This window comes from Marmota flaviventris, chromosome 6, assembly GCF_047511675.1.
Source record: "Marmota flaviventris isolate mMarFla1 chromosome 6, mMarFla1.hap1, whole genome shotgun sequence".
Lineage (NCBI taxonomy): Eukaryota > Metazoa > Chordata > Mammalia > Rodentia > Sciuridae > Marmota > Marmota flaviventris.
The window spans coordinates 136,829,409-136,854,210 of record NC_092503.1 but is presented as its reverse complement, the minus strand read 5'-3'; the positions used below and the strand labels follow the sequence as shown (position 1 = coordinate 136,854,210).

Genomic DNA, 24,802 nt, shown 5'->3' with positions numbered 1-24,802 from the left:
CTGGGGCTTCTGCACTCCCAGAGACCTTTGAGACCTTTTACCAGGCCTGATTAGATCTGGGAATTCCTACCTTCCAATCAGCATTCAGTGCCCCAGGGAAGAAATCCATGGGACCTGAGTCAGATCATGAATTCCCTTGCTCTTGCTCCCCTAGCCTGGCCTCTCTCACCCACTGGTTTGCACTGGAACACCAAGGGAGACACTGGGGTGAAGTTGCACACAGCATGTTTTCTAGAGGATTCTGAAAGTGAAAGCACTCTAAACTGACAGCCAAAGGCAGGCTGCAAAGTCCCCTGGGAAAAACACAGTGGGGACTGGGGAAGGACACAGATCCTACAAATCTGGGCTTCCCTACTGACAGAAAGAAAAGACAGAATGACAGGCTGAGATTTTAGGGGAGGAAAGTCCTACAGGTCTGTATTCTGAGCCTCCTGCCTGACACAAAGGAGAGATTCAGCTAAATGGAATGTGTCCCTTTCCCTTATATGCTGTTGGTGGGAATGTCAAGTAGCCCCATCACTATGGGAAATGGTAAAGAGTTTCCTCAGGAACTAAAGGTAGTGCTACCTACCACATGATTCAGTTATACCACTCTTCTCTGTGTACACGTGAAGGAATCAATGTCAGCATAGTAGAAGAGACAGCTGCATACCCAAGTTTGTCCCAGCATAGTTCACAAGAGTCAAATTATGAAATCTGCCTAGGTGCCCATTAGCAGATATATTCATCAAAAAAGTGGTAAGTATAAGGGTACAGTAGAGTTTAATTTATCCATAAAAAGGAAGGAAATGTGATTTGTACAAAACAGATGAAACTGGAAAACATCATGTTTAAGCAAAACAAGTTTCAGAAAAACAAGTATAAGATGTTTTCTTTCATATGTGGAGTATAGAGAATTATATAAAATGACATGTAAGTAGAAGATGGACTAATAAGAAAGATAAGGGGTGAGGGAAAGTACAAGGGAGGGCAAGAGAGTGTTACAGGTAGGGTGGATTCAGTTAGAGCACTTTATATGCATGCGTGAAATTGCTACAATTAAACAATTTTTTGCATACTTACTATGAACTCATAATTATATAAAAATAAATTTTTAAAAATGTTGTTTCCAAGGGCTGTGTATATAATTTAGTGGTAGTGTGCTTGCCTCATATACACAAGACTCTGGCCTTAATCTTCCACACCAGAAAAAAAAAATAAAAAATTTGTTTTCCAGTTTCTCTACCACTCATTATTACCAGTGCAGCACTCTCTTAGAAAACACAGTGTCCAAAATCTGAGCAGCTGATCCCTTTTCCAACTTCTGGTGCTTAGGCTGTGGAACTGGTTTATAAGCAGACCTACTCCTCATTGGCAATGTGACCAAAAGAGAGACTGAATCAAAATGGCTCAGGACCTCAAGTGTGTCCATCAGCAGTATCTGAGGCAGGGACCACCTGGAGCACATTGGTTTAGTAGTTCATGTCATCCAAGCTCCACACACTTCCCCATCCCTCTTTGTACCAGCTTCAAGCAATTGGAATTACTTCATGTTGACATATTGTCCCAAGAAGGGAGCAGACCAAATGTCTCTTTCTCTGAAGCAGGGAACTTTTTCTAGAAGTTTGTCCATAAGAAGATACCTGTCTTTTTTCAAATTAATGAAAATTAGTTTTCTCTCCTGAGTGCCTGAATTAGGGTGAGGCAAAACATTTATCAGGCACACTTTCTTAGGTGCTAACCCTCCATTTAAATGACCCCGAGAATGAGGGCTTCCATAAATTTTCACTGAAGGTGCCATGCCATTTTTTAATAACACTATTATTCCTTGCCACAGGCCTGTAATCCCAGCAGTTAGGGAGGCAGAGGCAGGAGGATCTAGAGTTCAAACCCAGCCTCAGCAAATTAGCAAGACCCTGTGCCAATCAAAAACTAAAAATATTTGGGGATGTGGTTCAGTGGTTAGGTATCCCTGGCTTTACTCTCTGTATACAAAAATAAATAAATGAATACACTTGAAAGTAAACAGATAAATAATGCTTGTAAAAAGGTGAATATGCTTACCATAATATTGATAAGAGAAGGAATCTGAGACATTCTAAATTCAGTTATAAGTAGGATGAAGGAAAGAAAAGATATGAGTTTAACTGATAGTTTCAAGCTAAACCAAGAAAGAAAAAAAAAAATAACTGCAGCATATTTCTTTCCCATATTTTTAAGATCGGCCATTGAGACAAAATTTTATTCTGTTTATTGACTCAACCAAACAAGAGGCTACAGAAACATGTCTCTACTGACTCTCTTCCTATCCCAGTCATATCCCTCTTCTCTCTTTATATTGTAGATTTAATGAAAGTAATCTGCACCTCCTGCTCCCTGGATTTTTACAACAAAATATCTTTAGATCCAGTGGACATTTTTCCAACTGCTACATGATAATGCTGCTTGTGACTTAGGGAATTTGCCCTAGGACCAGGCTAACAACATGCACAGCTTGTATTTCAGATATCTCTCCATCTCAAAACTATGGTTTAACAATACTCACCCCTTGAAATCATTCAATTTCGAGTATTCACAGAGCTGTACAACTGTCACCACTATCTTAGTCAAGAACATTACATCACTTCAAAAACAAATGGGATACTCATTTATAATTATTCTCCAGTAACTGCTCCCTCTTCCCCAAGCTCTGGAAACCACTAATCCATATTTTTCTCTATGTATTTGCCTATTGAGAGCATTTCATGTAAGGAATCATACAGTCTGAGGTATTTTGTTACTGCCTGATTGCAATCTCCAGCTTCTGTAACTTGGCTTGCTTGCATTGGTTAAACCCCCAAACAACCCTTTTGTGGTTTTCAGGCTTAAAAGGGGCACTCTTACAATTGTTCGGGGCTGATCAGGGGAACAGCTTTATGTTCTGGACAGTCTCCACTTGTGTGCTTCGATAAAGGCTTGATTCAATTATGAATCAAGTGGTCTGAAAGTCAATTTATGAAACCCTGGGATGTTGCTTTAACTATAACAAAGGCTTTGGCCATTTGGAGCATTTGTGGGTCTTCTGAATGGCTCTGACCACACCTACACACTACACTTCCCAGGCTATGCACATTAATGTGGGCATTATCAGGAGCTTCTCAGGGATTCGTGGAGCAGCAGGGGCTCAGATGAGATGCTAATAAATACTTTAAGTATAATTACACTAAAACTAAGGTTTGTTTGAAATAGGGAACAGAGAGATGTGAGCAGTGAGAGCATGAGGTTAAAGGAATAATTCTATTGTGTGTGTCCACAGTACCAACTTCCAAGTGCTTTATTTTTTAAAAAGCTATTTGCCTCCAGTTCTGCCTGGCCTAAGTTGTCAGAATATGTCACATTCCTCAGAATACTATCTGTTATCTGTAGGAGAAATACAGGCCAGAAATGCCAATAAAGGTTCCCTGAAGGGGAACATTTGTGATCCTTATAAAGACCAGTTTGCAGAAGTCAGGGAGATAAGGATCATTCCCCCTAATCATGACTTCTGGACCAAGTGACCTAGAATTGTAATGGTGGGGACTTTTAAAATCTGATGTCATCCTGTTTTCAGTGAAAACTCAAGAGGTGGACCTGGCTGGGACTTTCTATAAACTTCCTGGGATACCCCCAATACAACTGTAGGGCAGGAGAAGAGTGTCATCTTCTTTCCTGAGAGGACACCCTTCCACAAGAAAGAGTGTCTTCTTTTCCCTTTTTCTGTCCCTTCTAATGAACTCACACCTGTTACTCTGAGAGACATGTCTGAAATCATTCTGGCACAATTGTAAGAGTTGGGCATTGAAGAGGGTCTCTGAGACTGCCTCAGTTTCTCAGCAAGCCAGTGTTCTGTAACAACATCTTCCAAAAAGAGTTCCTGTTAATCCTCACATGGTGCTGGTGATAGTTTTACATTTCTGTTGGTGCACTGGATGAACTACCTGTTATCCTAGCATAGCAGCTACTCCTTCTCATTGCTCATAAGGAACTGTGGCCATCTTCTCTAACTTCTACTTTTTCTTCACCATTCTTGACAAATTTCTTTGTGATGATTTCTATGGCATTTATTAGTTTTGCAGGAATTTATATGAATTTGAAGTTGCTTATCCCATGCCTCCAAGTGACATGGAAGCAAATGAATGAGGCCCCCCTGACCTACAGGGCCAAGTGAAATATAGGCTGTATCATATCCATAAAAATCCATGTCCAAATGCTGTTAATCCCCTAAAAGCAGAGAAAAAAAAAAAACAGCCACAACATGGCCTCTGCTTTCCAAGGCAACTTTTTTTTCTCAAAATTCTCAAATGGCCTTCCAACAAATATAACAAAAATGGGTCCCTTCTACCAAAATGTTGCCTGAAGTCATCATCTGGATTTAGGACTAGGAAATGATTTCCACCCACATCCTTCTTTGCCACATTTGGCATACATGTCTCATTTATAGCATCTGAAAAATTCCTCATGTGTCTCAGCCATTTGTTGGAATTTGCTCTCTGGGTCCTCTTTATTTTCAGAATTTTATCTGGATGCCACTTTAGTTCCAGTTTCTGATATGTCTTTTGGATCGCCTTGAGTGAGTCATGTCTCTGCACACCTAGAACTTCATAGCAATACATTGTTTTAACAAATTGTTGGCCCATGTTTGAGGTCTCTGGTGCAGGCAGCAGGAAGGACAAAAGACACAGTGGACCTCCTAGTTTTCCTCGTGGCTCCTCCCACTTTCCTCTCTGTTCCTCCTTATTTTTCATCATCTATAAATTACTTATTGAAAACTTAGATGATTACAATGATTTTTATTAGGTACTAGACATAATGATTATCCTAAATATTTTCTCATACCCTTTCTTGAAAATGGTGTTGTGGAGATAAAAATTGGGTACATTTGAAGCTTCTTTCAAGTTGGTCTCCAAAATGTTTTGCCACTTTTCAATCCCATGTACACTACCGCTTACACTATGAATAGTGGTCTGACTTATTTTTTCTGAACTGTGCTGCACAGTGTCTGCTCCTGGCTCTTATTTGGACTCACAGTTCACAACCTGTTAAAAAAGCCATTCATAATACAGCTCTCACTCAAAATGTACCAAGCTAGACCATGTTCCCCCTTAGACCACATTCATTTTAGGCGACACACATTTCAAGCACTTAGAGAAGACAGCCAAGTAGATTGGGCAGAAAATAAATCCACAGAACCACAAAGCTTGTAACTGAAAGTTTTTAATTCATTTTCTTCTCTAATTTTTAAAACATGTTCCTAAAATTTTAGTAAGTATAATTGACATGATAAACACTTAAATGTCTAATTTAAATTTCACAAATTTCAACATTGTATTCTCCAGTAAAACCCTCACCACCATCAAGATAATGAATATATTTATTACACTCCAAACATTCCTTCTTTGCAATTACTCGTTCAAACTTCTTTGCATCACCCACTCACATACTTTCAGAAATCATGCAACTGTCACAGGAGAAGCCCTAAGGATATCCTGCACAGGGAGAAGGGGACCTCAACTCAGCTCAGGCAGGTTTTGACTTACACCACAGAAAGAAATTTCAGGATGCATCAAAAGCAAACAATAAAAAAATGATTTAGGAGAGCAATATTTATTCAAAGGAAGCAAACAATAGAACAGGATAACACCCCAAGGGAGAAGGAGTGTAAGTGCTCCTAAGTGAGGCAGGAACTGGGGTTTCAGGTTCCTTCTTTTATATTTTTACCAAATTGCAACTATCAGATTTTTTTGTTTTCTCATTGTATTTTTATTATCAAATATGAGAAATATTATTATTAGATTTTATAATTATATATATTTTGTATTTGCATGTGAGGAAAAGACCATTCTTTCTCCCCTGAATTACAATTGCAAGTTGGCCAAAAATCAATGGATCATATATATTGGGGCTATTTCTGTGATATTTTGCTTTGTAATTGGATTCTGTCAGCAAGTAGTTCCTAACCAGGTAAGAACACTTTACCTCTGATCAGAAATGTGACCCAAAATAAACCCCCCTTTTTCATAGCAAACACAGTCTTTGTTATTGCATTATTAGCAACAGAAGTTGGATGAAGACATGGTACTAAGTACAACTGGTACAGAGGCATCTAAATGTTTCACACATCAGGCCATCATTAATCTCAGGGGCCATGGATCAAACAGGTCTTTCTCTGAAAAAGAAATAAATGAGGTTTGAACCAAGAAGAAGGATAATTTCAGTCCACAGAACTGCTTAATCCTGAGAAGGATCTGCAGTTAATATATCAAATCTAGTAATTTCAAGTCCAATTAAGGGAGCTTATATTGGAAACATGTGATAAGTAGTCCCCTTAACATGTAAAGGTGGCAGGAAAAGTGACACACACTCTAGGAGGGGCATCCCAAGTGCATGAGTTGGGAAAAGATGGGTCCAACAGTCTCTGTCTCACAGACATTCTGATCAATCTTTAAGATTGACATTCTTATCAATCCAAAACCAAAGGATTAATGATATTTGTTCTCCTAGGACCAGAGTGGCTAATACAAGGGTTAAAGAAACTCATTGGCCAGATTTCCCTTTTAATACTTTACATTAGAATAAACTGTCACTTGCCTGGAATTTTAACATGGCAGCTGACTATCATCTCTGTGAGAAGATCAATGGCCAGATCTTATCCAAGTCATGTCCTTGACCCTCCTCTTCTAAGGCCAATTTGGACTGCATTCCTCCAATTTTCACATGTGAATGTGACTTCTCCTACTGCTTCTTTCCTGTCTCTCACTTAAGCACCCTTCATCTGACTTGAGAAGCCTAGACTTGATTAGTCAGCTACAGAGTCTCTCTCAGGGCTGATCCATTCCACACACTGAAAACACCCTCCATGTGGGGCTAAAACTTACCTGTTGCTCTTTCAGAGTGTGACAAGTTCTACGCTTGGTCCTCAAGATCAATGATGATTTGATATTTAACCATTTAGATACTTTTGCACCACTAGGAACATCCCTATTTCTTCTAATAAATGAGAACATAAAAATAGAGGTAGTCCTTTCCACTATTTCTTCTTGGAATCTTTATGTCTTGTGTCCTCTTGAAGCAGAAAATTCCTGGGGATACTCTAATGTTTTTTGTGGAAAGTACCACTTGATATTCAGGTTGAAAAGAATATTACTTCATCTACCCAAATCATTACCTGTTCCAGGGATTCCAGGTATCAGGAGGATGCAATCATAATATCTCTTCTAGTACTTTTCAAAGACTTCTTCTATGCCCCTGGACTGGAGGTATTCAATTTTTTCTGCTGCTGAAATTTTGCCAGGTAGCTGTACAGTGTTAGAACTGGGCCTGACCACAGGGCCTTAGACCTGACACTGCTCTTACCCACAGCAGGTAACATCAGCTCCTACCCAGCCCCCTCTCCTTTGCTGCTTGTCTTCTTCTCCATCCTGGTGTCGAGTTTCTGCTTCATGTCACTCTGCTTTCCTCCAGTGACTTAGAAGTCTTTCACCATCTCCAACTTGTGGATCTTGCAGTGGCTGTTGTCATAAATACAGACCCATAGATGGAGTTTTTAACTTTTGTAGTTAACCTTCCAAACTCAGCACATTTGAAACCACAATGTTTGGATCTCTAAGACATCGTGTCATGCTTATTCACCACGGGTTATGAAAAAGCAACTGATAAGAGTTTCTCCTTGTCTTTTTAAAATTTGTTTTATTTATATATGACAGCAGAATGCATTACAATTCTTATTACACATATAGAGCACAATTTTTCATATCTCTGGTTGTATACATATCATATTCATACCAAATTTTCTCTTCATACCTGTACTTTTGATAATAATGATCATCACATTCCATCATGATTAATAACCCCATGCCCCCTCCCTTCCCCTACAACCCCTCTGCCCCATCTAGACTTTGTCTATTCCTCCCATGCTCCTGCTCCCTATCCCGCTATGAATCAGCCTCCTTATATATCAAAGAAACATTATATCAAAGAAACATTTGGCATTTGGGTTTTGGGGAATGGCTAACTTAGCATTATCTTTTCTAACTTCATCCATTTACCTGTAAATTCCATGATTTTACTCTCTTTTATTGGTGAGTAATATTTTATTGTGTATATATGCCACATTTTTTATCCATTCATCCATTGAAGGGCATCTAGATTGGTTCCATAGTTTAGCTATTGTGAATTGTGCTCCTATAAACATTGATGTGGCTATGTCCCTATAGTCTGCTGTATTTAAGTCCTTTGTGTATAGACTGAGGAGAGGGACAGCTGGGTCAAATGGTGGTTCCATTCCCAATTTTCCAAGAAATCTCCATACTGCTTTCTCTATTGGCTGCACCAATTTGCTGTCCCACCAGCCATGTAAGAGTATACATTTTTTCCCCACTTCCTTGCCAACACTTATTAATAGCTGCCATTCTGACTGGAGTGAAATAAAATCTTAGAGTGGTTTTGATTTGTATTTCTCTAACTAGTGATGATGAACATTTTTTTTCATGTATTTGTTGACTGATTGTTCTGAGAAGTGTCTCTTCAGGTCCTTGGCCCATTTATTGATTGGGTTATTTGGGGTTTTTTGTTTTGTTTGTTTGTTTTTGTTTTGGTGTTTAGCTTTTTGAGTTCTTTGTATACCCTAGAGATTAGTGCTCTATCTGATGTGTGAGGGGTAAAGATTTGCTCCCAAGATGTAGGCTTTCTATTCACCTCACAAATTGTTTCTTTTGCTGAGAAGAAACTTTTTAGTTTGAATCCATCCCATTTATTGATTCTTGATTTTAATTCTTGTGCCATAGGAGTTTTATTAAGGGTCTCTAGTTATATTCCTAGGGCCTTGATCCATTTTGAGTAAAGTTTTGTGCATGGTGAGAGATATAGGTTTAATTCTATTTTGTTGCATAGGGATTTCCAGTTTTCCCAGCACCATTTGCTTAAAAGGCTATCTTTTCTCCAATGTATGTTCTTGGCACCTTTGGCTAATATAAGATACTTGTAGTTTTGTGGGTTGGTCTCTGTGTCCATTCTGTACCATTTATCTACCAGTCTGTTTTGGTGCCGATACCATGCTATTGCTCTGTAGTATAGTTTAAGGTCCAGTATAGTGATTCCACCTGCTTCACTCTTCCTGCTAAATATTGCTTTAGCTATTCTGGGTCTCTTATTTTTCCACATGAATTTCATGATTGCTTTTTATATATCTATGAGGAAAATCATTAAGATTTTGATTGGAATTGCATTAAATCTGTATAGTGCTTTTGGAAGTATGGTAATTTTGATAATATTAATTCTGTCTGTCCAAGAGCAAGATGGATCTTTCCATCTTCTAAGGTCTTGATTTCTTTCTTTAGGGATCTGCAATTTTCATTATATAGATTTTTCACCTCTTTTGTTAAGTTGATTCCCAAGAGTTTTTTTTTTTTTTTATTTTCATTTTTTGAGGCTATTAAGTATGGGGTAGTTTTCCTCATTTCCTTTTCTGAGGATTTTTCACTGATATACAGAAATACCTTGGATTTATGGGTAATGACTTTATACCCTGCTACTTTGCTGAATTCATTCACTAGTTCTAGAAGTTTTCTGGTGGAACTTTTAAGGTTTTCCAGGTATAGAATCATATCATCAACAAATAGTGCCAATTTGTGTATAGCTTTAATGTATTTCATCTGCCTAATTGCTCTGCCAGTGTTTCAAGAACTATGTTAAATAGAAGTGGTGAAAGATGGCATCCCTGTATTGTTCCAGTTTTTACAGGGAATGCCTTCAATTCTTCTCCATTTACAATGATGTTGGCATGGGGCTTAGCATAGATAGCCTTTATGATATTGAGATATGTTCTTGTTATCCCCAGGTTTTGAACATAAAAGGGTGCTGTATTTTGTCAAATGCTTTTTCTGTGTCTATTGAGATGATCATATGATTCTTATCTTTAAGTCTATTGATGTGATGAATTACATTTATTGATTTCCATATGCTGAACCAATGTTGCATCCCTGGGATGAATCCCAGTTGATCATGGTGCAGGATATTTTTGATATGTTTTTGTAGTCGATTTGCCAGAGTTTTGTTGAGATTTTTTTGCATCTATGTTCATTAGAGATATTGGTCTGAAGTTTTCTTTCTTTGAAGTGTCTTTGTCTGGTTTTGGAATCAGAGTGATATTGGCCTCATAGAATGAGTTTGGAAGTGCTGCCTCTTTTTCTATTTCCCAAAATAAATTGGAGAGTATTGGTATTAGTTCTTCCTTAAAGGTTTTGTAGAACTTGGCTGTGTATCGGTCCAGTTCTGGGCTTTCTTGGTAGGTACACTTTTGATGACATCATCTATCTCATCACTTGAAATTGATCAGTTTAAGTTGTGTATATCATCCTGGTTCAATTTGGGAAAATTATATGACTCTATAAATTTGTCAATGCTTTTAATAATTTCTACTTTATTGGAGTACAAGTTTTCCAAATAATTTCTAATTATCTTCTGTATTTTTGTAGTGTCTGCTGTGATATTTCCTTTTTCATCACGTATTGTAGTGATTTGAGTTTTCTATCTCCTTCTCTTTGTTAGCATGGCTAAGGGTCTGTCAACTTTATTTACTTTTTCAAAGAATCAACTTGTTCTTCTGTCAATTTTTTCAATTTTTCTTTTATTTTGATTTTATTGATTTCAGCTCTGAATTTAATTACTTCCTGTCTTCTGTTGCTTTTGGTGTCGGTTTGTTCTTCCTTTTCTAGGGCTTTGAGATACACTGTTAAGTCACTAATTTGTTGACTTTTTCTTCTTTTAAGGAATGAACACCATGCAATGAACTTTCCTCTTAAAACTGCTTTCATAGAGTCCCAGAGAATTTGATATGTTGTATCTGTGTTCTCATTCACCTCTAAATTTTTTTTATCTCCTCTTTTATGTCTTCTGTAACCCCTTGTTCATTCAGTAGCATATTATTTAGTCTTCAGGTGTTGGAGTAGATTTTATTTCTTATTTTACCATTGATTTCTAATGTCATTTCGTTATGACCTGATAGAATGCAGGTAGTATCTCTACTTTTTTGTATTTGTGAAGAGTTGCTTTATGGCATAGTACATGGTTTATTTTAGAGAAGGATCCATGTGCTCCTGAGGAGAAAGTGTATTCTCTCTTTGAAGGGTGAAATTTTCTATATATGTCAGTTAAGTCTAAGTTATTGATTATATTATTGTGTTCTATAGTTTCTTTGTTCAGCTTTTATTTAAGAAGATCTATCTAGTGATAAAAGAGGTGTGTTAAAGTCACCCAAAATTATTGTGTTATGGTCTCTTTGACTCTTGAACTTGAGAAGAGTTTGTTTGATGAACATAGCTGTTCCATTGTCTGGGGCATATATATTTATAATTGTTAAGTATTTTTGGTATATGATTCCCTTGAGCAGTATGTAGTGTCCTTCTTTATCCTTTTTGATTGGCTTTAGTTTGAAGTCTACTTTATTTGATATGAGGATGGAAACCCCTTCTTGCTTCTGCAGTCCCTGTGAGTGGTATGATTTTTCCCAAAACTTCACCTTTAGTCTATGGATGTATTTTTCTATGAGATAAGTCTCTTGGAGTCAGCATATTGTTGGGTTTTTTTTTTTTATTCAATCTGCTAGTTTATGTCTTTTGATTGGTGAGTTTAGGCCATTAATATTCAGGGTTTTTATTGGGACATGATTTGTATTCTCAGCCTTTTCTGATTATTTTTGGTATTCAATGTGACTTGGTTTCTCCTCTGGTTAGATTTTCCTTTGGTGTACTATATAATCCCTCCCTCTTCTGATTTTCATCATTGTTTTTCATTTCCTCTTGTAATGATTTGTGGAGAATGTTCTATAGTTCAGGCTTCCTAGTTGTAAATTCTTTAACTTTTGTTTATCATGGAAAGTTTTTATTTCATCATCAAATCCAACACAGTCCATAGATGCTTTTTTTCTTGTAAACACACCAATATTCTCTCCAAATTCTTGTGCCTTTTTCTTCTGCAATCTTTTGGGAAAGAGTAAAATAGCAGTAAAAAAAATGCCTGATACCAGCATAGATTTTTAACCAGAGCTACTTGCCCCAAACTTGTTTCAGATATTTATCTTTCACTTCCAAAAAAGTCAAAATACATTGGTTGTATTTATCTTCATGTAATGTGTATACCCATGTATACACAATGTTCAATGTTGTAATGCACATCTCTGTAAGTGGAGAACTAGTTTGGGGAGGAGAGACAAAGGTCACACACCAAAACTCTGCCTGTTGAAGAAGAATACAGCAGTCCTCTGAACAGGAATAGAGGCATGTTTATGTGGAGTGAACAAAAGAAATGGGGAAGTTTTTAGTTCATTGCTTCTGCATTTTTGTCTGTCCACACACACCACGCTAACTGTCTCTCATGCAGATGTCTTCAAGTCCTCTGAGATCTACATTTATTTCATTCATCCACAAGGAAGAAAGAAGAGATGGAAGCTTCCATTTGCATCTTTTCCCCCCCTCTTCACCTGAACCATCACAAATACAGCATTACAGTGACAGCTTCTCAGACATTAACTCTGTCCACAGCCTCTCATAATTCTCTTACTAGCTATGGCTTGTGTTAAAAGCATTTTGAACTCATAGGAGAAACCAGGTAAATCAGGAAGCCCCTACTTCAGCATTCTGTGCAGTGGTGTGCTGGAACTGCTGATAACTGCTGGTTTCTGATGAGGAGTCCTGCTTTCTCACATTTTGAAATATAGCATTAGGGAAGCACCCTGGGGCAAGCATGTAAAACAGGGTTTATTTAAAAGGGGTAACATTGACTTCTCTCGGGAAGGAGAAGGGGGCCATCTCTGGTATCCTTGCATCTCAAGAAGTGAGGCTTCCCTTGTTCCCCTACTCTTCTCCCTTTCTCTCTCTTTCCTGAATACATGACTAGGCCCAGAAGGTGCTCAGTGGGATGGTCAAAATGTGAGAAGCAGATGGGCTGGAAGGGGCCAAGGCAGAGTGATCTGGGAAGGAAGGGGACATAATTAACAACTTTTATAACTCCCTGTAGGGAGGGACAATCCCTGAGACAAGTTACCTTAGCAAAAGTTTGGAGGAGGGGCAGGTTATCTTGATAATAGTGGAGGAAGGACTTTGAAGGCATTTCAGTTCCTATGGGGGCAGTCTCCAACTTCTGAACTCACTCAAATTGGCCTCTTTGATCTGATCTGACTCAATTTACCTATCTATATTGACTGTCTGTCTAATTTTGTCTTCACTTCCTCTTATCAATGGCCAGAGTAGATTCTTAAACTGTAGGAGTTGGATAAGCCAATGGTAAAAGTATTAGTGATCTAAGGTCAGCCATTGTGGGAGCATTCTCACCATGAAAATAAGTCAACTTTACCAATCAAGGCTTCTATTTTACCCAGAGAGCAGGTTGGCCAGCACAGTATACTGATCCTGTACCTCCTACCACATAAGTTTACTATTACCCTACACAGTTTCCTTTTCCACTGTGGAAGAGGACTTCCTGTTTTTGGCCAAGGAGAATAACTCAGATTTACATTAGATCCTTGCAACTCAAGGTGTGTTCAATGGACCAGCCTTGTGTTGTTCCTTGGGAGCACCTTGCCAATATGCTTACAATGAGATCATAGTTGTTTCTTACATCTATGCGTTTTGTTACACTTTGCTGAGTAGGTGGTGTATATAAAGGACAAATGAATCCTAATCTATATTATTATTAATTAGTATCCTCATATCAGAGAAAATATTTGGCCTTAAGTTCTTTGGGATTGGCTTATTTCACTTAGCATATTGTTCAGCTCCATCCATTTAACTGCAAATGCCATACTTTCATTCTTTTTAAAGCTGAGTAATATTCCATTGTATATATAAACCACATTTTCTTTATCCATTCATCTATTGAAGGGCACCTAGGTTTGTTCCCTAGTTTAGCTACTATGAATTGAGCAGCTATAAACATTAATGTGGCTGCATCACTGTAATATGTTCATTTTAATTCCTCTGGGTATAAACTGAGGAATGAGATAGCTGTGTCAAATGTTGGTTCTGTTTCAATTTTTCTAAGTAATCTCTATAATGCTTTCCGTAATGGTTGCATGAATTTGCAGTCCCACCAACAATGTATGAGTGTACCTTTTTGCCCACATCCTCTCCAACATATATTGTTGTCTGAATTCTTGATGATTGCCACTCTGCTTTGGAATATGAGTGAAGCCCCTGAGGACAGTGGGTGGAACCATTAGCCACCCTCTGGTGGTGCATCTTTCTTCTACCATAGAGAACTAGAGGGACATGTCATATTTGGCCAATGGGAAATGCTGACCACCCATTGGGAAGATTTAGTGGCCCTGTGTAGAAAGCTTGTGTGTATAATAGAAAAAAACAAAAAAAACTGCTCTCAACATGTTCCCCAACCTTTTAAAACTTTTTCTACAAATGAAAATTTGAAATGTCAAGAGGTTGCTGAGACACAATAAAGTTAGAAAATAACATCTTGTAAGTACCCATTTATTTTTTAAAAATCCAAAATATTTTCAGAAGTGATTTGAAATGCAGTTGTAAGGCCCCCTCTAGGAGACACACATGTTCACATTTGATCAGTGGGTTGAAGGACATAAAGAATACTTTGACCCTGAAAAGGAGAAGGAGGTCCTATGCCAGAGTGGTTGTACCTAAAAAACATTTTTCATATTATAAACATCATTTTGTGTGTGCATGTTATTCATTACTGTATATATAGTTGACAATGCTAAGTATTTTTTAAAAATATCTAGACTTTCAAAGGTTTAAAGTGCCTGATACATGGTAAAAGTGAAAGTGGTAAAATATAACACATTTTGTAAATATTTTTGGTTAAAATTCTCATGAAATATTTTGGGGAGGCCGTAGCAAACCTCTTGTTGAGTAGTATACAGTTGTGTTGATCCTTGGAAACACCTTGCCAATGTGCTTACAATGAGGCCAGAGTTGTTCCTTACATCTATGGGCTTTGTTTCACTTTGCTGAGTACGTAGTGTATAGAAAGGACAAATGAGTCCTAATCTACACATAGTCTTTCTAGATGTTAAAGAGTTTGCCAGTGTATGTCAAAAGTAGAATTAGTAAACAAGTTGTGTGTGTGTGTGTTGTGTTAAAATTCCTAGGAAGTATTGTCTTCTGAAAATTTGAGCATTATAGCCCACCAAGAGGGTGAAGGCTCAGAATGCTAATATTTTGAAGACATTTTCAAATTAGAACTATTGTTACATGTGTGTAGTTTATTCCAGACTGTCATATACAAAGTGGACAAGTTGAGTCCCTACTTAAAACATCCAGTCTGTCTAGATGTTTAAAGGTACCCAATATATGTTAAATATAGAGGTAGCAAAATATCACTTTGGATTTTTTTTTCTAAACTTCATATGAAATATTGTCTTTTGGGAATGGAACTCTTAAACCACCTCTGTGAGCAGTATAGTACTGTCTGTACATATTCAGTGATGTGGAGGAGGTGGGAGGGATGCAATTGCAAAAGGTAATATGTTAGTGTGTTCACACATGGACATTTTCAGACATCAGTTTGCTGGATGCTTTTTTGCATTTTGTTTTGCTGTGTATTTAGTTTATATAGTGGACAAATGCATCACCAATTGCAACATCTAGTTCTCTATGTGTTAAAGAGGTTGCCAGTGTATGACCAAGTGGTTAGTAAAATGAGTACATTTTGTGTTGGAATTCATAAGAAAGCTTGTCCTCTGTAAATTATGATTGGACATGAAGTTGTTCAACCATCTTTAAGTGTTATGTATGCCTGTATTGTCCACTGGACAAAAAGTAGAGAGAAGGAAGTGAAAAGGGAAATGTTCAAGGACAAATGGTCATATTAGAAGATACCTCAGATTTTAACCATTGCTATGTGTACAATTTTATTTACCAGTGCTGTGTGCATAGAGGACAGCTTCTTATGAGGAGTGTCTAGTCCTTCTATATATTTAGAACTGCTTGACACATTTAAAAGTAGAAGTAATTGAATAAAACTTTTTTTAAATATCTCTTAAAAACTGATTTGAAATACTATGTTTGCAATTGTTAAACCACTTCTGAATGGAATTGTTAAACCACCTCTGAATGGTTTACTGTCTATTATTGTTCACTGGGCTAAGGAGGTGGAAGGGAATAGGCTACACAAGGTTTTTTTGTGCTAGAAAATCTCAGCTTACTCCTTGCCCTGTAAGGTGTGTTTCATTTAACATTGCTATACTGTATATAGTACGTATATCCTGGAAATGAGGTTCCTAATTTTATAATGTTTAGTCTCTAGAAATGAAAAAGTTGACAGTATATGACAAAAGTAGAGTTGGTAAACTAATACATTTTCTATAGTGTGTGATAAAATTCATAGAAAGGCATTCTTCTGAAAAGAACTTTTGTAAGTGAAATTGTAACATCACATCTGAGTGACACATGTGCCTATGTCAGATGTGACATAGGAGAAATAAATAGGAAGAAATGAAGGATTCTAGGCCAGAACAATCCAACTTTGAAGACATTTTCAGATATAAACACTGTCATGTGTGAAGTTTATTCAACACTACTTGACAAACTTAAGTCCTTATTTTAAAAATATAGTCTTTCTGGATGTTTAGAAGTACACAAAGTGTGTTAAAAGTTGAGGTAGTAAATGAAACATTTTGTAGATATCTTTGTTTTTAAAATTCATAAGGAGATAATTGTCTTTTGGAAATGGAAATGTTTGATCAAAACACTTCTCTGAGCAGTACATGTTATATTTATGCTGTTTTGGGGGGAAAGAAGGAAAAAATCCAAAAGGTCAGCAAACACCACACCCCTGGAAAACACTGATCTTTCTACCATGTCTGTGATTTTACCTTTCCCAGAGACATTAGACTCTGTACCTTTTCAAATTGGCCTCTTTCACTTAGAAATATGTGTGCAAATTTCCTTGATGCCTTTTTGTGGCTTGATAGGTTATTTCTTTTTAGGGCTGAGCAATTCCATTGTGTGGTTGTCAACCTCAGTCTTTTCCTCTTAAGGACTTCAGCTGATTAGTTGAGGTCTATGAGCACTTTGGAAGGCAATCTGCTCACATAAATGTTCATTATTTCTAAGGAATACCTTTACAGCAATAGCCAGTCTGGTGTTTGATTGACTTTTGGGGTATGATGACCAAGTTGACACACAAAAGTAATCAATACAGAAAGTGGGTTTCTTTTTGTCCTCTCTCATATGGTCTCTAGGTGAACACCAAATGATTCTAAAAGGGGAGAAAAATTTTCACAGCTGTGTTTTAGAAAGATTCCCAGGCAACATTATGAAGAGTATATCATGGAAGGCCGCTGTCATGGTCAATGGTGAGAAAGAGGAAAGATGAAATGAGGTGAAGGCAGGCAGGATGCAGAGACTTCAGCCACCATTGAAAACACAGTCCCCAGTTAAGTCCCAGCTTCTCCTATGTCATTCACATATCCTCAGCCAAGACTTGGGCATATCTATGTCAAAGATAAATAAAACCAGTCAAGGTTTTAATCAATATTATACAATGGAATTAGTGAAGAGGCTCCAACAAGAACCAAGTTCAACTTTGTGCAGAGATGACTGGATATTTTAAATGGAGAATTGAACTAGTAAGAGGGAGGATGGGGGAAGGGCTGAGGAACAAAAATTTAAAAATACAAAGTATGACTATGCACGTTCAGGTTCTGTCCTCCCACAGAGACTAAGGCAGAGGCCCTTTTCTTCCTGGTGATTGCATTCCAAAGGAATGGTTTTCAGGGCCTTGAGAAATGCACTCCTGGGTTGTAGGAGATGCACATTTCTATAGGCCAAGGGACAGAGGGAAGACTCACAATGGTAAATCCTTTATAGTAAATGCTTTGGGAAAGTGAGGGCATGCCCTTTCATGAAATGTTAGCTGTAACAAACGGTGAATTCTTTGAGCAGTCTTGAGTTTTCTGAGGCAGGTACTTTAAGGGGAAGGGCTAGGTTCATCATGCAGATATAGCCTTGAACTATTGGAAACCACATTGGTGTTTGTTTGAGTCTTTTAATGTGGAATAGAGCAATAAACATAATCATATGTGCTGTTTTTATAAGCCATGGTTGAGGCCTAGTAGAGAAGGAAGTTCAGCAGAGCCTGCCTGCTTGGTCCAGAAGAGAGTCTGTATGATACACTGCTGCTCATCCCCCAGTCAAACTTGGACATAGTTTTCCAATTCCCTCAGCTTTAGATTTTGCAGATCTAAGGAAACCCTCAGGCTGGGCTTCCAGCATCTCTACCTCAGACTTCTGCTGGCCCAGGGGAGGAGTGCAGCCAGATAGCATCTTAGTCCCCAGGATGGGTTAAAATAACTTGACTCCTTGTGGGTGAGATAAAGAAACCCCATGCCTGAAAAAAAAACAGGTAGGACTAGTCATGCAGCAGCATATGCGTTTCCAACTAGGTCTCAAATTTTACACTCAATGATTGGCCAGGTTCTTCAGCAATGGCCACTCCCTATGTCCATGCCTGTACCCTTCCATCAGATTTACAACATGGTTTCAAAGAGGCATGCGATAATCACCTGTTAATTAAACCCAGGAGAAAACCTTATAGGATGCAGAAGCTTCAAAGTGCTAAGGGGATTGTTGACTGTGCTTCTTGTGTCTTCCAGGAGAGAGGGATGGTGAAGGAGTCTTTGGGATTTGATCAGGATCCCATGGACACTTTGTGGAAGAAACAAGTCCAGGGGCTGGGGATGTGGCTCAAGGGGTAGCCATGCATGTAGGCCGGGTTCGATCCTCAGCACCACATACAAACAAAGATGTTGTGTCTGCTGAAAAATAAATATTAAAAAAAAAAAAAAAACTTCAAAACTTCTCTCTCTCTCTCTCTCTCTCTCTCTCTCTCTCTCTCTCTCTCTCTCTTTAAAAAAAAGAAAGAAACAAGTCCAAGGTCCCTGTGTCCTCCCTGACAGAACAGAACTTTCTCTTTCAAGCCCTGTTAATAACAATATTAACACAACACTACCAAAGTGTTCCACATATTCAGTGAGGGAAGAAGAGTATAATTATGATGAGATGTACTGATACAAATCAGGGGCCAGAGTAGGGGCACAGCTCAGTGGTAGACACAAGCTTCGCCTATGTGAGGCCCTGGGTTTCCTCTCCCCCAACCCTGGAGGAGGAGATGGAGGAACAGGAGTAGGGGGAAGAGGAAGAGGAGGTTGTTAGTTGAGAACCTTTTAAGGAATGGAATTTTCATTTTCTCCAAGAGCATTCAGGCTGAATGGCTTGCTCTATGTGATCTGTGATGCCATTTTGTAGAAGATAAGTTGCTATTTCAACAAAAAATGATATGGACTTTTTGATGCCAATTTGATTGAGTTCAGTACAGCTATACTAAGGTGTATATTCAATTGACCCAAATCTCTTCTCTCTTCATACCACTCTGTCTATTTAAATGATTATAGAACCTTCTTAGATACTTCTTGGAGAGTCCATAGAATTGATGCATCATTTATTTAAGATCTACTGCTGTCCTTTTTTATCCTCTGCCACATTTAAATTAATACTCTTCAGCATCAACGCAGTCTGAAAGTTGAGTCTTCAGCTATAAAGTGGTCATGTAGATAATCCAAAACATGCTAATATGAAAATATTTACAATGTCCCCTAAATTACAACATGCTGTTAGAGAGAAAGGAAGGGAACTCATCACTGACCTAGGAATATAGTGGGTACCTCAATTTGAAAGCATCATATTAGTTACTTTTTGGATTGTGTATCTGAAGGAAACTGTGAGAGAAACAAGTGTTTCCTCATGTGACACCATCAGGCATCTGCCATTGCTATTCTGTCCATTAACTAAGGGAATATCTGGAGGAATCAATTGACAAGGGATGGGAAGATAAAAAGGGGGATCTGTTTTTTTTCTAAATATGTCCATTACTTTGGGGGTTCCTTGATTGGGTGGTCTACGGATAGAAAATTTACATAGGAAATATAATCCTCATATTCTCTTGGACTACAGCATATCAACAGGATTACCATACAACCTGCTTTGTCTGAGATCTCAGTTGTATTTGTGACCATGGTGTCCTTCCCATTTCAGCACTGGACATGGTTTTTCCATTTTTAATGAAATATCATTTGTTAATAGCTACATGAGAAAGTGTGATAGATCTTTACAGCAGTCCTCTTATCCATCAGAGGGATCCAGGTTCCCCAGTGGATACCTGTAGCCAGAGATAATACTGAACCCTATAGATACCATCTGTTTTCCTTAGGTAAAGGATTTCCATCTCCTCACTTAAATGAAGGACTGTAGTACTTCTCTTTGGTGTGTTTGACTTGTCAGCATCATTACTCTTGTACTTTGAGGACATTATGAAGTAAACTAAGGGTTATTTGAACCTTAGTTGTACAACCCAAGGATTGATTGCCATACTGTCATGTTAAGTATGGCCACTAAGTGATTAATAGGCATGTGGACCATACAGTATGTATCCCCTGGGCAAAGGGATTCACATTCCAGGCAAGACAGAGCAGGATGGTGTGGGATTTATCATGAAACCTAAAATGGTGCTCAAGTTCATTGAATAATTTTCAAATCTGGTTGGCTGCATGCAACTGAAACCACATAAATAAAAACCATGGATAAGGACTACTAATACACTGGTGGTTCAGGTTTCTGCCAAAGTCTTTCCTAAGAGCATATGATGTACCGTGCTGATCTTCAGGCAGGGCCCACTCAAAATAAAACCACATCAGTTATTTGACCAGAGGAGATTTAATATAAAATTGTTCTTTAGGTAAAGGGGAGAAATAGCATGAGAAATAGGGGCAGCTAATAGCCCAGGCCAATGACAAGTCAATGATGAACAGTCTGGGGTCACCAGAGACCTACATGCACACACATACAGAGACTTCAGCCTTTTGAAGAGGACAAGGCTGCCATGGGAACAAGCTGACCTCTGGCAAAGGCACTGACCTGAGGGCAGCTGGCCCACAGAAGCTGCCTGCCACAGCAGCAGGGTATGGGCAGGCTAGATGGAGCTGGTCTATACAAACAATTTGCCAAGTATTCATACAGTTGATTGAGGTTGCAGCATTGTGACTCCTGAAATGGCCATTGCACAGGGAAAGCTTGAGGGTGAGGCTAGAGATGGTCATTGTGGATTGTTAGGCCCCTACCCTGATTATTCCCTTCCAGAACCTGAAAGGGAAGTGCTTTCCACTAGGTCCTCACAGCGTCTCACCAGTGCCTTCTACTGCAATGCTGCAGACAGAGAGCAGAGTGCAGGGAGACAAGCAGTGAGCTAGTGCTGGCCTGGTCAGGTCTCTGTGTGTTGGTGGACCAGTCTATAAGCTAGTTGTTCTAAAATCTAAACTCAGTGGTCTTGTGAGAGCCACCATCCTGTCTTGTCTTTGTTTCCCTTTCCTCTGGTGGCATTTCTGGTGCTAGCTAGGTTTTGGCTTTTTCTGGCAACTGCTTCTGGGCAGCATCAGTGTAGCCATTCCCTTTTTTGTCACTGGACCTTTGTAGTGGACAATTGCCACCTCCTTTGGTTCCCATACTAATTCTGGAAGTTTTAAAATTTTTAGCTGGGTTCTTGGTCCCTATTTTTTCTGTGGTTAGGAGTACTCTTCCCTTCTTGAAGGCTCCATGGACATGAGGACTTGGTGTAGACGTTGGCTCAGTGTTGGCTCGCTGGTCTTCACTGAGTTCTAATGTCCTGGTTAATGGTCATAATTCTGCTCTTTGTGCTGACCATCCTTGGAGAAGTGACTACATTTCCATCCATTTAGAGTCATACACCATAGCATACCCACCATCTTTTTTTTTAATCTTCTATAAAATTGCTTTTATTAGTATAAAGGACCAAGTCTGGGTTTTGGAGTGGGCTATCAATCAGGTCTGGTCTGCTGGAAATTATTTTATCTAGTATTTCCAAACATTTATGCTCAGGGGCCCTGCCTCTTGGAAGGTAGCTGACTTTAGAGTTTGTATAACTTGCAGTTTTATGAGTGGATTCTCATGTAGTGACCCTTGAGATCAGATCATTTGTGAAGTATGAGCACATGGTGACTGTAGAGCATGATGTAACATGTGGGACATGTTGCATCAGAAAAGGAGGAAACCTAACTGGCTACCCACTTCCCAGTCCTGGGGCCACTTGTGGCTAGATGATGCCTGGCAATCAGCCAGGAGGCGGTGCACTGGGTGGTGATGAAAAATCAGACCACCTCTAGGGTAGGCTCAGAACTCTCCCTGCTGACTTTTATCCTGATTGGCTCCTGTGCATTATATTAGCTGTGTGTGCTTCCTCAATCAATGAGATCCTGCTTTGACTCTTCTTCCTGGCCTGTCTGATTGTACTCTCCTGAGGGAGAGCTAGGTGGGGCAGCCAGTCTACCTTTGCCTTTCTTGGCTTGTCCTGGTCGGGGCATGCTTTCCCCATCTCTCCCACAGGTCAGGAGGAAACAGGGACTAAAAACCCTGACACATGACATTTGTGCAATATAAGCACATGGTGACCTTTGTTATCCTTCAGGGTTACAACTGAGTGTGGGACTTTAGCATTGAGGTTTTGTCCCAGTCTCAGCTTGTCAACTTCCCTTACAGCAAAGTACTGACTGCTGGGGGCTCTGACTCAGGGCCCCATCTAGCTGTGACTGAGTTAGTTTGTTTAGATAACCACCCCACGAGCCTTTTCCAAGATCCCAGTTCTTGGGTAGGGGCTCCCAAATTTATTTTGTTCTTGTCCTGACAAAGAGGTTGAACTCTTTGATTATATCAGGAGGTCCCTGGGCTGGAGCCTCAAGATTTTGGCCTTGATTGTCTGAAAGACACCTCCTGTTTTGTTCCTCACTCAATGGGACTTTTTTTTTTTAAGTCTGAAAATCCAGTCTCTATACCCTGAAGCATCCTGTTGTTCCTAGGAACTCTCACACTTTGTGACAATGGTGGGGGTAGGGATGGCAAAAAATGCACATTGTTTTGTTGTTGTTATTGTTTCTTTTTTTAGATCCACCATTCATCATCCTTGTATCATGTTAAAACCTAACTATTTAATTTGTCTCTGACAGATTTGTGTCTTTATTTATTTTGATATGCAATATCTTGCCCCTGTTATTAGGGAAAGGAGGACCTTTTTCTCCTTCTAGGCATTGAGCCTCTGTTGAGCTGGCCATCAGAAGGTTATTAACATGTTGTAACATGACAGACAGGAGTGTCTGTCCTGGAAACCCAGTCAAGTCAGTGGCTGAGCCTCTGCTGAAGAGTGTAGGTGAGTTCTTGCATCCTTGAGGGAGTCTCATCTAAATGAGCTGTTCCTTAGTTCCTGTTTGTGGGGTTTTCTATTCTTTTCTATTGCTCTCTCTCTTTCTTTATAAGGCAAACAATGTTAAAAACCAAGTTGTGGAAGGCTCACACTGATACTGATATCATCATGTTATTTTTTGATTTTAGTTATATTTCTCTAACAACATTTAGTCAAAATATGTTCTTCTCAAAAGGGAAGCCTTTTATTCCTTTTACTTGTGAGTCAGCAAACACTGGGCAATTTTTGACAACTGGACAACTTGTATTTTATTGAGAGAGAATGGCTGAGGAATCATTACATTTAGGGACTGAGAGCTCCTGCAAAAGAAGACGAGGAAGAATGGCCTTGGCAGGGAAGAAGAAAGTAAGGACATTTCTTTTTTTTTGGGGGGGGGATGGTGTTCTTAGAAAATCTCTACTGTATTTCCCCCTTTGATGTTTGGGTCCTTTTAGGGTTAAAGATTTAATTGTTTATATTTCCTTAACATAATGACATGAGTGGCTGTCATATGCACATTATGTGAAAGTTCTCACCTTGAGATGGTGTCTCACAACACCTTGGTCTGCCTGGTCACTCTGTTTGTAGAGATTTAGGTGCCTCTTTGCATCAATGTCAGGTTAGTATAAGCCCCTGACCTGGACCAACTTCCCATGGAGGGACTTTGGGTCCTCTTGATTTTGTGCTGTCTTAAGCTTACGAGGTCACCATGGAATCACAATCAGGACTCATTCAGGCTCCATAGTCTGAAGATGGTGGAGCAAAGAGTAAGTCGCTCAGTCACACGCATGCACATAACAGAACTGACAGATAGACCTCCCCAGTAGGCAAACCTGTACTGAGTGACACTTCAGTCACTGGGAAGTGATTAGTTTCTCTTTCCACTGCAGGCAGCTCCTAACTTGGGCAAATGATTTTGGGGGACTAACCAGTTTAATTTCCAGCCATGAAATCTGCTTCTGTTCTTCTTCTGAGTTCATTCGGGAAGTAATGAGAGCAAGGGCCATCATAGCTCCTGTGAGAGTCAGGATCTGGCATGTGACCAGACGATGCCTATCCCTCTGTCAAGTTCCTAGACAAAGCGCCCAATGTATGTTATGGAAAATATGGAAAAATACCAAAAATAATGTTCATGGAAAGAGACAAGTAGCACTTGGAGAAATAGAAGAGCAAGGTTTCTTCAGCACTGCTGCAGCTCAGCAGAGTCTTCTCCAAAGGCTGACCACTGCCCTTGGTTCTCAGTATCTTTTATAGAGTACAGACTTCGGGGTTTCAAGACTTTCTCATGCAAGTAACCTTGAGGTCTCCCCCCTTCTCTAGGCATCTCTGGTTCCTTCCTTTGCTGCTGAACAAGCATTATAACAGAAAAAGAAACCGGCAGGTTGCTATTTTCTATTAACTGAGTTTTATCTATTAATAGAGATAGAGGAAACATCTTAGGAAGGAGTTGCTGCTTCAGCATCAACATAACCTGAAAACTTGTTAGAAATTGAAGAAACTCAAACATCCACCAGACCCTCTGAATGTGCTTGTTGTT

General features: G+C 39.0%; 1 protein-coding gene across 2 annotated transcripts in view; it reads right to left on the bottom strand.

Annotated features, from left to right (window-relative positions):
• The window catches only part of LOC117794681 (serpin B6-like), a 154,163-nt gene that overhangs the window by 74,820 nt on the left and 54,541 nt on the right, over positions 1 to 24,802 (bottom strand). The gene's annotated exons all lie outside the window — the stretch shown is intronic.